Source organism: Arachis hypogaea, chromosome 10 (assembly GCF_003086295.3).
Source record: "Arachis hypogaea cultivar Tifrunner chromosome 10, arahy.Tifrunner.gnm2.J5K5, whole genome shotgun sequence".
Taxonomy (NCBI): domain Eukaryota; kingdom Viridiplantae; phylum Streptophyta; class Magnoliopsida; order Fabales; family Fabaceae; genus Arachis; species Arachis hypogaea.
Window position 1 is genome coordinate 86,913,604 of NC_092045.1, and position 14,021 is coordinate 86,927,624.

At 37.6% G+C, this 14,021-nt stretch overlaps 1 non-coding gene across 1 annotated transcript; it reads left to right on the forward strand.

Moving 5' to 3' along the window:
* The first annotated feature begins 200 nt into the window (after nt 1-200).
* On the forward strand, nt 201-308 carry LOC112719286 (small nucleolar RNA R71). Its single transcript, XR_003161593.1, has one exon. It is a non-coding gene; the product is annotated as a small nucleolar RNA R71 (small nucleolar RNA).
* Nucleotides 309-14,021: the final 13,713 nt, after the last annotated feature.

Below are 14,021 nucleotides of genomic sequence, written 5' to 3' on the forward strand. Positions count from 1 at the left end.
TTCTTCTGACTAGTCCCATTGTTCACAGGATTCCTTTCAGAAGTGTACATGAATTGGTTATTTGCAACCATTTCAATCAGCTCTTGAGCTTCTGTAGGCGTCTTCTTCAGATGAAGAGAGCCTCTAGCAAAGCTATCCAAAGACATTTTGGATAGTTCAGAGAGACCATCATAGAAAATACCTATGATGCTCCATTCAGAAAGCATATCAGAAGGACACTTTCTGATTAATTGTTTGTATCTTTCCCAAGCTTCATAGAGGGATTCTCCTTCCTTCTGTCTGAAGGTTTGGACTTCCACTCTAAGCTTACTCAATTTTTGAGGTGGAAAGAACTTTGCCAAGAAGGCATTGACTAGCTTTTCCCAAGAGTCCAGGCTTTCTTTAGGTTGATAGTCCAACCATGTCCTAGCTCTGTCTCTTACAGCAAAAGGGAATAGCATAAGTCTGTAGACCTCAGGGTCAACCCCATTAGTCTTGACAGTGTCACAGATTTGCAAGAATTCAGCCAAAAACGGATGAGGATCTTCCAATGGAAGTCCATGGAACTTGCAATTCTGTTGCATTAGAGAAGCTAATTGAGGCTTAAGCTCAAAGTTGTTTGCTCCAATGGCAGGAATAGAGATGCTTCTCCCATAGAAGTCGGGAGTAGGTGCAGTAAAGTCACCCAGCACCTTCCTTGCATTGTTAGCATTGTTGTTGTTTTCGGCTGCCATGAGTTCTTCTTCTTTGAAGAATTCGGTTAGGTCCTCTACAGAGAATTGTGCCTTAGCTTCTCTTAGCTTTCGCATCAAGGTCCTTTCAGGTTCAGGGTCAGCCTCAACAAGAATGCTTTTGTCTCTGCTCCTGCTCATAAGAAAGAGAAGAGAACAAGGAAATATGGAATCCTCTATGTCACAGTATAGAGATTCCTTGAGGTGTCAGAGGAAAAGAAAATGGAAGGCAGAAGTAGAAAATTCGAACTTGTCAAAGAAGATGGAGTTCGAATTTTGCATCAAGGAATAGTGTTAGTCCATAAATAGAAGGATGTGAGAAGAAGGGAAGCAATTTTCGAAAATTAAGTAAAAGATTTTGAAAACATTTTGAAAAACACTTAATTGATTTTCGAAAACCAAGAGTGGAAAAGAAATCAAGTGATTTTTGAAAAAGATTTTGAAATTAGAAATCAAAAAGATTTGATTGAAAACTATTTTGAAAAAGATGTGGTTAAGAAGATATGATTAGTTTTTAAAAAAATGTGATTGAGAAGATATGATTTGAAAAACATTTTTAAAAAGATTTGATTTTAAAAATTAATGACTTGGCTATCAAGAAAAGATATGATTCAAACATTAAACCTTCCTCAACAGAAAAGGCAACATGCTTGAAATGTTGAATCAAATCATTAATTGATAGCAAGTATCTTTGAAAAAGGAAAGAAATTGATTTTGAAAAAGATTTGATTGAAAAGATATGATTTGAAAAAGATTTGATTTTGAAAAATTTTGAAAACCTGAAAAAAAATTTGAGTTGAAAACAGAATCTTCCCTCTTGTGCCATCTGCACATTCTGGCGTTTAACGCCCAAAACACTACCTTTTTGGGCGTTAAACACCCAACCAGGTACCCTGGCTGGCGTTTAAACGCCAGTCTGTCCTTCTTCACTGGGCGTTTTGAACGCCCAGCTTTTTCTGTGCAATTCCTCTGCAGTATGTTCTGAATCTTCAATTCTCTATATTATTGACTTGAAAGGACACAAATTAAAAATATTTTTTGATTTTTAATAATGAAGAATAATCAAAATGCAACTAAAATCAAATAACAATGCATGCAAGACACCAAACTTAGCAGTTTGTATACTACTGACACTAATGAGAATGCATATGAGACACATAAACACTCAAGTCAAAAGAATTCAAAGATCAGAGTAAGAAATCATCAAGAATTACTTGAAGATCCTTAAGACACATGAATGAATGTATGCAATTGACACCAAACTTAACATGAGACACTAGACTCAAACAAGAAATATTTTTGGATTTTATGATTTTGTAAATTTTTTTTTGTGCTTTTTTTTTCGAAAATAAAGTGGAAAAAGGTATCAAAATTCTTAATGAGAATTCCAGGAATCATGCAATGTTAGTCTAAAACTTCAGTCTAAAGGAATTAGACATGGTCAGCCAAGTTTCAGCAGAACATTGCATTCAAGAGCTAAATTGATGAAGATCAATCAGCTTTGGTGATGATAAGAACATCACCTTGAAACACTAGAATTCATTCTTAAGAACTCTGAAGAAAAAAAAATACCTAATCTAAGCAATAAGATGAACCGTCAGTTGTCCAAACTCAACAATCCCCGGCAACGGCGCCAAAAACTTGGTGCACGAAATTGTGATCACTACTTTTCACAACTCAAATAATCCCCGGTGATGAAACCAAAAACTTGGTGTTCAATACCATGGCATAAACACAACTTCGCACAACTAACCAGCAAGTGTACTGGGTCGTCCAAGTAATAAACCTTACGCGAGTAAGGGTCGATCCCACAGAGATTGTTGGTATGAAGCAAGCTATGGTCACCTTGTAAATCTCAGTCAGGCAAACTCAAATGGGTATGGTGATAAACGCATAAAACATAAAGATAAAGATAGAGATACTTATGTAATTCATTGGTAGGAACTTCAGATAAGCGTATGAAGATGCCTTCCCTTCCGTCTCTCTGCTTTCCTACTGTCTTCATCCAATCCTTCTTACTCCTTTCCATGGCAAGCTTAAGCAAGGGTTTCACCGTTGTAAGTGGCTACCTCCCATCCTCTCAGTGGAAATGTTCAACGCACCCTGTCACGGCACGACTATCCATCTGTCGGTTCTCAATCAGGCCGGAATAAAATCCAGTGATTCTTTTGCGTCTGTCACTAACGCCCTGCCCTCAGGAGTTTGAAGCACGTCACAGTCATTCAATCATTGAATCCTACTCAGAATACCACAAACAAGGTTAGACCTTCCGGATTCTCTTGAATGCCGCCATCAGTTCTAGCCTATACCACGAAGACTCTGATCTCACGGAATGGCTGGCTCGTTTGTCAGGCGAGCACTCGGTTGTCAGGCGATCAACCATGCATCGTGTATCAGGAATCCAAGAGATATTCACCCAATCGAAGGTAGAACGGAGGTGGTTGTCAGTCACACGTTCATAGGTGAGAATGATGATGAGTGTCACGGATCATCACATTCATCAAGTTGAAGAACAAGTGATATCTTAGAACAAGAACAAGCGGAATTGAATAGAAGAACAATAGTAATTGCATTAATACTCGAGGTACAGCAGAGCTCCACACCTTAATCTATGGTGTGTAGAAACTCCACCGTTGAAAATACATAAGAACAAGAGTGATCATTGGCTTCGGTCCCAGAGAGGGAACCAGAAGAACCAAGATCTGATCTAAGAACTAGATATCCGAAGATTAAAAATACAATAGTAAAAGGTCCTACTTATAGAGAACTAGTAGCCTAGGGTGTACAGAGATGAGTAAAAGACATAAAAATACACTTCCGGGCCCACTTGGTGTGTGCTTGGGCTGAGCAATGAAGCATTTTCGTGTAGAGACTCTTCTTGGAGTTAAACGCCAGCTTTTATGCCAGTTTGGGCGTTTAACTCCCACTTTTGTGCCAGTTCCGGCGTTTAACGCTGGAATTCCTAAGGGTGACTTTGTACGCCGGTTTGGGCCATCAAATCTTGGGCAAAGTATGGACTATCATATATTGCTGGAAAGCCCAGGATGTCTACTTTCCAACGCCATTGAGAGCGCGCCAATTGGGCTTCTTTAGCTCCAGAAAATCCGCTTCGAGTGCAGGGAGGTCAGAATCCAACAGCATCTGCAGTCCTTTTTGGTCTCTGAATCAGATTTTTGCTCAGGTCCCTCAATTTCAGCCAGAAAATACCTGAAATCACAGAAAAATACACAAACTCATAGTAAAGTCCAGAAAAGTGAATTTTAACTAAAAACTAATAAAAATATACTAAAAACCAACTAGATCATACTAAAAACATACTAAAAACAATGCCAAAAAGCGTACAAATTATCCGCTCATCACGCTTCACTATGAAGAAGGTGATGATCCGTGACACTCATCACCTTCCTCAATCCATGAACGTGTGCCTGAAAACCACAGCCGTTCTACATTAGATTGAATGAGTATCTCTTAGATTCCTTAATCAGAATCTTCATGGTATAAGCTAGAATCCAGCAGCATCCTTGAGAATTCGGAAGGTCTAAACCTGTCTGTGGTATTCCGAGTAGGATTCAAGGATTGGATGACTGTGATGAGCTTCAAACTCGCGAGTGTTGGGCGTAGTGACAGACGCAAAAGGATCAATGGATCCTATTCCGATATGATCGAAAACTGACAGATGATTAGTCGAGCTGTGACAGAGCATTTGGACCATTTTCACTGAGAGGATGGGAAGTAGCCATTGACAACGGTGACACCCTACATACAGCTTGCCATAAGAGGAACCTTGTGTGTGCGAAGAGGAGGACAAGGGAAAAGCTGAAATTCAGAGGACAAAGCATCTCCAAAACTCCAACATATTCTCCATTACTGCATAATAAATATTTATTTCATGTTCTTTCGTTTATTTGCAATTCAAACTGATAATAAAAATTAATATCCTGACTAAGAGTTACAAGATAACCATAGATTGCTTCAAACCAACAATCTCTGTGGGATTCGACCCTTACTCACGTAAGGTATTACTTGGACGACCCAGTGCACTTGCTGGTTAGTTGTGCGAAGCTGTGAGAAATAGTCTATTAATATTGGCATACACAATTTTGTGCACCAAGTTTTTGGTCCCGTTGCCGGGGATTGTTTGAGTTTGAACAACTGATGGTGATTCTTGTTACTTAGATTAGGAAAAATTTATCTTTTTGGTTTAGAGTCACTAGGATTGCATCTTCTATTATTCCTTTTAAAAATTTTTCAAAAATATTATTTTTCTTTAATTGAATTTTCGTTTTTTTATGAGTTTAGTGTCATGTTCTAAGTTTGGTGTCAATTGCATGCTTTTCTTTGTCTCTCAATTTTCGAATTGCATGTTCTTTATTTTTTCTTGATCTTCAAATTGTTCTTGTCAATTTTTCTTGTTTGATCTTTGGTTTTTCCTATTCTGTGTGTTTTCGTGTTTTCCTTGTGCTTTTTCAAAATATCAGTTTTCAAAAATATTAATTTTTATACAATATTAAAACATGTTAAATTTATAGCTCAGTTGGCTAGAGCGTTGGCTTATGTTCTTGGCAATTGGGTATCTTCTTTTTAAAACTTTTTCAAAAATAACTTTTTCTTTGATTGAATCTTGTGCCAAACTTTAAGTTTGGTGTTCTCTTGTTAATTTTCTTTAATTTTCGAAAATTTAATTTGGTTTTCAAAAAAATTTTTAAGTTTGGTGTTCTTTCTTTTGTTGTTGTTCTTGTGAATCTTCAAGGTGTTCTTGAGTCTTCTTTGTGTTTTGATCTTAAAATTTTTAAGTTTGGTGTTTTCTCTCCAAAATTTTCGAAAGCAAGGAACATTAGATCTAAAAATTTTAAGTCTTGTGTCTTTTGTGTATTTTTCTCTTTCATCATAAATTTCAAAAATAAAAAAATTATCTTCTCTAACTATTTTCAAGCAAATTTTTCGAAATTTTCTATAAAAATTCATATTTCAATTTCAAAAATTTTCAAAATATTATCCTTTTAAGATTTAAAAAAATCACATCTTTTTCAAAAATATCCTAACCACTTTTTCTCTCCTCATTTTTTTGAAAATTTTTAAAATATATTTTTTAATTTTTATTTTTAATTTTTATTTTAGTTTTTATTTTATTTTATTTTATTATTTCGAAAATTACTTTTTTATAATAAAATAAATAAAATAAATCCACATCATCTCCCTTTCTCCATCATGGACCTAAGTGGAAATGAACAGTCCAGAAGGACTCTGGGGTCATATGCTAATCCCACTACTGCTTCATATGGGAGTAGTATTTGTATACCCTCCATTGGAGTCAGTAGCTTTGAGTTGAACCCTCAGCTCATTATCATGGTGCAGCAAAGTTACCAGTATTCCGGTCTTCCACAGGAAGAACCTACAGAGTTTCTGGCACAGTTTTTACAAATTGCTGACACAGTACATGATAAGGAAGTAGATCAGGATGTCTACAGATTGTTACTATTTCCATTTGCTGTAAAAGACCAAGCTAAGAGGTGGTTAAATAACCAACCTAAGGACAGCATAAAGACATGGAAACAGCTGTCAGAAAAATTTCTGAATCACTATTTTCCTCCAAAACAGATGACACAGCTAAGGCTGAGCATCCAAGGCTTCAAACAAGGAGATAATGAATCCCTTTATGATGCCTGGGAGAGATACAAAGAGATGCTAAGAAAATTCCCCTCTGAAATATTTTCAGAGTGGGTGCAATTAGACATCTTTTATTATGGGCTTACAGAGAAAGCTCAGATTTCTCTAGACCACTCATTTGGTGGATCAATACACATGAGAAAGACAATTGAAGAAGCTCAAGAACTCATTGATACAGTTGCTAGAAATCAGCATCTGTATCTAAGCAGCGAACCTTCCATGAAAGAAGAGGCTAGAACAGTAACTGCTGAACTAAGTCCTACAGAACAAGTTACTGAATTCAATCAGCAATTAGATTTTCTAACAAAACAGCTAGCCAAATTCAAGGAGATATTGCAAGAAACAAGAATAGCTAATATGAATATGAAAGTGCAGTTGAAGCAAACAGAATAGCAGTTATCAAAACAAATAACAGAAGAATGCCAAGCAGTTCAATTAAGAAGTGGAAAAACATTAAATACCTCACTTCAAGGCAGTAGGAAGCCAAGAAATAAATAGACTGCTATCCAAAATCCCTCTGAAGACAGTCAGAGTCCAGAGAGGAATAATCCTAGCGCTCAAACACCAGAAAATGGGTGGAAAGCTGGCGTTGAATGCCTAACCCATGCTCAGTCCTGGCGTTCAACGCCAGAAACAGGTCAAGAGTTGGCGTCTAACGCCACTCCAGCTTCCACCCCTGACATTCAAATGCCAGTGGAAGATCAGACACATACAAGTGCTGATAGCAACCCCTCTAAAAAGGCTTCTCAACCTACATCTACAGGTAATAAACCTGCAGCAACTAAGGTTGAGGAATACAAAGCCAAAATGCCTTATCCTCAGAAACTCCGCCAAGCGGAACAGGATAAGTAATTTGCCCGCTTTGCAAACTATCTCAGGACTCTTGAAATAAAGATTCTGTTTGCAGAGGCACTTGAGCAAATACCCTCTTATGCTAAGTTCATGAAAGAGATCTTAAGTCATAAGAAGGATTGGAGGGGAACTGAAAAATTTTACCTCACTGAAGAATGCATTGCAGTCATTCTGAAAAGCTTACCTGAGAAGCTTAAAGATCCCGAAAGCTTTATGATACCATGCACATTAGAAGGTACTTGTACCAAGCAAGCTCTATGTGATCTTAGGGCAAGTATCAACCTAATATCTGCATCTATTATCAAAAAGCTTGGGTTGACTGATGAAGTCAAACCAACCCAGATATGTCTCCAACTTGCTGATGGTCCCATTAAACACCCATCAGGTGTGATTGAAGACATGATTGTCAAGGTTGGGCCATTTGCCTTTCCCACTGACTTTGTGGTGTTGGAAATGGAGGAGCACAAGAGTGCAAGTCTCATTCTAGGAAGACCTTTCCTAGCAACTGGCCGAACCCTTATTGACGTCCAAAAAGGGGAAGTAACCCTGAGAGTCAACGAGGATGAGTTTAAGTTGAAAGTTTTTCAAGCTATGCAGCATCCAGACACCCCAAATGACTGCATGAGCATTGATATTATTGACTCTTTGGTAAAAGAGGTTAATATGACTGAGAGTCTCGAATCAGAGCTAGAGGATATCTTTAAAGATGTTTATCCTGATCTGGAGAAACCAGAGAGAATAATAGAACCTCTGAAAATCCCTCAGGAAGAGGAGAAACCTCCCAAACCCGAGCTCAAACCATTACCACCATCCCTGAAATATGCATTTCTGGGAGAAGGTAATACCTTTCCTGTAATCATAAGCTCTACCTTAGAGCCACAGGAAGAGGACGCACTAATTCAAGTGCTAAGGACACACAAGATAGCTCTTGGGTGGTCCATCAGTGATCTTAAGGGCATTAGCCCAGCCAGATGCATGAACAAGATCCTATTGGAGGGTGACACTAAGCCACTTTTAGGGATGTTTTCATTAGTTTTTATGTTAAATTCACATTTCTGGACTTTACTATGAGTTTGTGTGTTTTTCTGTGATTTCAGGTAAATTCTGGCTGAAATTGAGGGACTTGAGCAAAACTCTGAAGAAGGCTGACAAAAGGACTGCTGATGCTGTTGGAATCTGACCTCCCTGCACTCGAAATGGATTCTCTGGAGCTACAGAACTCCAATTGGCGCGCTCTTAACGGCGTTGGAAAGTAGACATCCAGGGCTTTCCAGAAATACATAATAGTTCATACTTTATTCGACGATTGACGACGTAACTTGGCGTTGAACGCCAAGTACATGCTGCTGTCTGGAGTTAAACGCCAGAAAAACGTCATGATCCGGAGTTGAACGCCCAAAACACGTCATAACTCGGAGTTCAACTCCAAGAGAAGCCTCCGCTCGTGGATTAATCAAGCTCAGCCCAAGCATACACCAAGTGGGCCCCGGAAGTGGATTTATGCATCAATTACTTACTCATGTAAACCCTAGGAGCTAGTTTATTATAAATAGAACATTTATCTATTGTATTAAAAATCTTTGATCACTTTAAGTATTTTGATCATTCGGTCTTGTGACCACATGGGGGCTGGCCATTCGGCCATGCCTGAACCTTCTACTTATGTATTTTCAACGGTGGAGTTTCTGCACACCATAGATTAAGGGTGTGGAGCTCTGCTGTACCTCAAGTATTAATGCAATTCTATTGTCTTTTATTCAAATCTCTCTTATTCTTATTCCAAGATATTCATTCGTACCCAAGAACATGATGAATGTGATGATAAGTAACCCTCATTATCATTCTCACTTATGAACGCACGTGATTGACAACCACTTCCGTTCTACATGCAACCGAGCTTGAATGTGTATCTCTTAGATTCCCCAACAGAATCTTCGTGGTATAAGCTAGATAGATGGCGGAATTTATGAGGATCCGGAAAGTCTCACCTTGTCTGTGGTATTCCGAGTAGGATCCTGGGAATCCAGAAAGTCTCACCTTGTCTGTGGTATTCCGAGTAGGATTCCGGTAATGAATGACTGTGACGTGCTTCAAACCTGCAAGTGCTGGGCGTTAGTGACAGACGCAAAAGAATCAAGGGGTTCTATTCCAGTAGGCGCAGGAACCAACCAGTGATTAGCCGTGCTGTGACAGAGCGCGTGAGCGTAGTTTTCACTGCGAGGATGGGATGTAGCCATCAACCATGGGTGATGCCTCCAGACGATTAGCCATGCAAGTGACAGCCGCATAGGATCATTTTCCCGAGAGGATTGAAAGTAGCCACCGCTGATGGTGAACCCCTATACACAGCTTGCCATGGAAAGGAGTAAGAAGGATTGAGTTGAAGCAGTGGGAGAGCAGGCGTCCTTGAGCCATACAGTATCTCCATTCGCTTATCTGAAATTCCCACCAATGAATCTGCATGAGTATTCTATCCCTTTTATTATTTATTTTCTTATTTCTATTTTCGAAACCATAAACCAATCTTAATCTGCCTAACTGAGATTTACAAGGTGACCATAGCTTGCTTCATACCAACAATGTCTGTGGGATCGACCCTTACTCACGTAAGGTTTATTACTTGGACGAACCAGTACACTTGCTGGTTAGTTGAACGGAGTTGTGTCCACTCGTGCCAATTTCAAATTCCATAATTTTACAATGAGTGCAACTCAAAGAATAGTGATCACAATTTCGTCAACCAAGTTTTTGGCGCCGTTGCCGGGGATTGTTCGAGTATGGACAACTGACGGTTCATTTTGTTGCTCAGATTAGGTAATTTTCTTTTCAAAAAATCTTTTTCAAAATTTTTCTTTTCTTTTTCGTTTTTTCCAAAAATATTTTTCGAAAAAAAATAATAAAAATCCAAAAAATTCATAAAATCATAAAAATAAAAAATATTTTGTGTTTCTTGTTTGAGTCTTGAGTCATGTTTTAAGTTTGGTGTCAATTGCATGCTTTAAAAAATTTTCTTGCATTTTTCGAAAATTCCATGCATCCATAGTGTTCTTCATGATCTTCAAGTTGTTCTTGACAAGTCTTCTTGTTTGATCTTGATGATTTCTTGTTTTGTGTTGTTTGTTGTTTTTCATGTGCATTTTTCGTTTGTTAGAGTCCATGCATTAAAGATTTCTAAGTTTGGTGTCTTGCATGTTTTCTTTGCATCAAAATTTTTTTTAAAAATTATGTTCTTGATGTTCATCATGATCTTCAAAGTGTTCTTGGTGTTCATCTTGACATTCATAGCATTCTTGCATGCATTCATCGTTTTGATCTAAAAATTTCATGCATTGAGTATTTTTGTTGTTTTTCTCTCTCATAATTAAAAATTCAAAAATAAAACAAAAATATCTTTTCCTTATTTTCCTCCAAATTTTCGAAATTTTGGGTTGACTTGGTCAAAAATTTTTAAAATTAGTTGTTTCTTACAAGTCAAGTCAAAATTTCAATTTTAAAAATCTTATCTTTTCAAAATCTTTTTCAAAAATTATATCTTTTTCATTTTTTTCATTTTTTTCGAAAATTCCAAAAATCTTTTTCAAAATATTTTCAAAATTTTTTTTCCTATTTTTACATCTAATTTTCAAAAATTAGCTAACAATTAATGTGATTGATTCAAAAATTTGAAGTTTGTTACTTTCTTGTTAAGAAAGGTTCAATCTTTAAGTTCTAGAATCTTATCTTGTAGTTTCTTGTTAGTTAAGTCAATTTTAAAATTAAATCTTTTTATCTTTTATCTTATCTTTTTCAAAAATTTTATCTTTTTCAAAATTTGATTTCAAAATATCTTATCTAACTTCTTATCTTCTTATCTTTTTCAAATTTGATTTCAATATCTTTTTCAATCAACTAACTAACTTTTTGTTTGTTTCTTATCTTTTTCAAAACCAACTAACTACCTATCCCTCTCTAATTTTCGAAAATTCTCCCTCTCTTTTTCAAAAATTATTTTTTGTTTTAAATTTTAATTTTAATCACATCTTATCTCTAATTTTCGAACATACTAACCCCTTTTTCAAAATTATTTTCGAAATTTTCCTTCTCTTTTCTTCTTCTATTTAATTATTTAATTACTAACACTTCTCTTCACCTCTCTTCATCCAAAAAATCCGAATCTCCATCTCCATTCTTCTATCCCCTTTCTTCTTCTACTAACATAAAGGAATCTCTATACTGTGACATAGAGGATTCCTCTTTCTTTTCTTGTCTTCTTCTCTTTCATATGAACAGGAACAGGAAAAAAGGCACTCTTGTTGAAATTGATCCAGAACCTGAAAGGACTCTGAAGAGAAAATTAAGAGAAGCTAAATTACAACAATCCAGAAACAACCTTTCAGAAATTTTCGAACAAGAGAAGGAGATGGCAGCCGAAAATAATAATAATGCAAGGAGAATGCTTGGTGACTTCACAAAGCCAACATCCAAGTTTGATGGAAGAAGCATCTCCATTCCTGCCATTGGAGCCAATAACTTTGAGCTGAAACCTCAGCTAGTTGCTTTAATGCAACAAAACTGCAAGTTTTATGGACTTTCATCTGAAGATCCTTATCAGTTTTTAACTGAGTTCTTGCAAATCTGTGAGACTGTAAAGACGAATGAAGTTGATCCTGAAGTCTACAGACTCATGCTTTTCCCTTTTGCTGTAAGAGACAGAGCTAGAATATGGTTGGATTCACAACCTAAGGATAGCCTGGACTCCTGGGATAAGCTGGTCACTGCCTTCTTGGATAAATTCTTTCCTCCTCAAAAGCTGAGCAAGCTGAGAGTGGATGTTCAAACCTTCAAACAAAAAGATGGTGAATCCCTCTGTGAAGCTTGGGAAAGATACAAGCAGCTGACCAAAAGATGTCCATCTGACATGTTTTCAGAATGGACCATATTAGATATATTCTATTATGGTCTATCTGAATTTTCGAAAATGTCATTCGACCATTCTGCAGGTGGATCTATTCACCTGAAGAAAACGCCTGAAGAGGCTCAAGAACTCATTGACATGGTTGCAAACAACCAATTCATGTACACTTCTGAGAGGAATTCCGTGAATAATGGGATACCTCAGAAGAAGGGAGTTCTTGAAATTGATGCTCTGAATGCCATATTGGCTCAGAACAAAGTGTTGACTCAACAGGTCAACATGATCTCTCAAAATCTGAATGGACTGCAACATGCATCCAACAGTACTAGAGAGGCAGCTTCTGAAGAAGCTTATGATCCTAAAAACCCTGCCATGGCAGAGGTTAATTACATGGGTGAACCTTATGGAAACACCTATAACTCATCATGGAGAAATCATCCAAATTTCTCATGGAAGGATCAACAAAAGCCTCAACAAGGCTTTAACAATGGTGGACGCAATAGGCTGGGCAATAGCAAGCCATATCCATCATCTTCTCAGCAATAGACAGAGAATTCTGAACAAAACACTTCTAATCTAGCCAATATAGTCTCTGATCTGTCAAAGGCCACTTTCAGTTTCATGAATGAAATAAGATCCTCCATTAGAAATTTGGAGGCACAAGTGGGCCAGCTGAGTAAGAAAGTCATTGAAACTCCTCCCAGTATTCTCCCAAGCAATATAGAAGAGAATCCAAAAGGAGAGTGTAAGGCCATTGATATACTCAACATGGCCGAATGCACAAGGGAGGAGGAGGACGAAAATCCTAGTGAGGAAGACCTCCTGGGACGTCCCTCAAGCAAGAAGGAGTTTTCTATTAAGGATCCAAAGGAATCTGAGGCCCATATAGAGACCATAGAGATTCCATTAAATCTCCTTCTGCCATTCATGAGCTCTGAAGACTATTCTTCCTCTGAAGAGGATGAAGCTGTGACTGGAGAGCAAGTTGCTCAATATTTAGGAGCTATCATGAAGCTGAATGCCAAGCTGTTTTGGTAATGAAACTTGGGAAATTGAACCTCCCTTGCTCATTAGTGAACTAGATACTTGGATTCAGAAAACTCTACCTCAAAAGAAACAAGATCCTGGCAAGTTCCTAATACCTTGTACCATTGGCACCATGAGCTTTTTCAAAGCTCTATGTGATCTAGGGTCAGGGATAAATCTTATGCCACTCTCTGTAATGGAGAAGTTAGGGATCATTGAGGTACAACCTGCCTTGTTCTCATTACAATTGGCAGACAAGTCATTGAGACAAGCTTATGGAATAGTGGAGGACGTGCTAGTAAAGGTTGAAGGCCTTTACATCCCTGCTGATTTCATAATCTTAGACACTAGGAAGGAAGAGGATGATTGCATCATCCTTGGAAGACCTTTCCTAGCCACAGCAGAAGCTGTGATAGATGTCAACAGAGGTGAGTTAGTCCTTCAATTGAATGGGGACTACCTTGTGTTTAAGGCACATGGCCATCCCTCTGTGACAGAAGAGAGTAAGCATGAAGAGCTTCTCTCAGTTCAGAGTCAAGAAGAACCCACACAGTCAAACTCTAAGTTTGGTGTTGTGAGGCCACAACCAAACTCTAAGTTTGGTGTTAAGACCCCATATCCAAACTCTAAGTTTGGTGTTGGGACTACACTAACATTGACCTGATCACCTTGTGGCTCCATGAGAGCCACTGTCAAGCTATTGACATTAAAGAAGCGCTTGTTGGGAGGCAACCCAATTTTATTTATCTAATTTTTATTTTTTATTGTTATTTTGTGTTTTATTAGGTACATGATCATGAGGAGTCACGAAAAAATCAAAAAAATTAAAAACAGAGTCAAAAACAGAAGAAAAAATTTTTTCACCCTGGAGG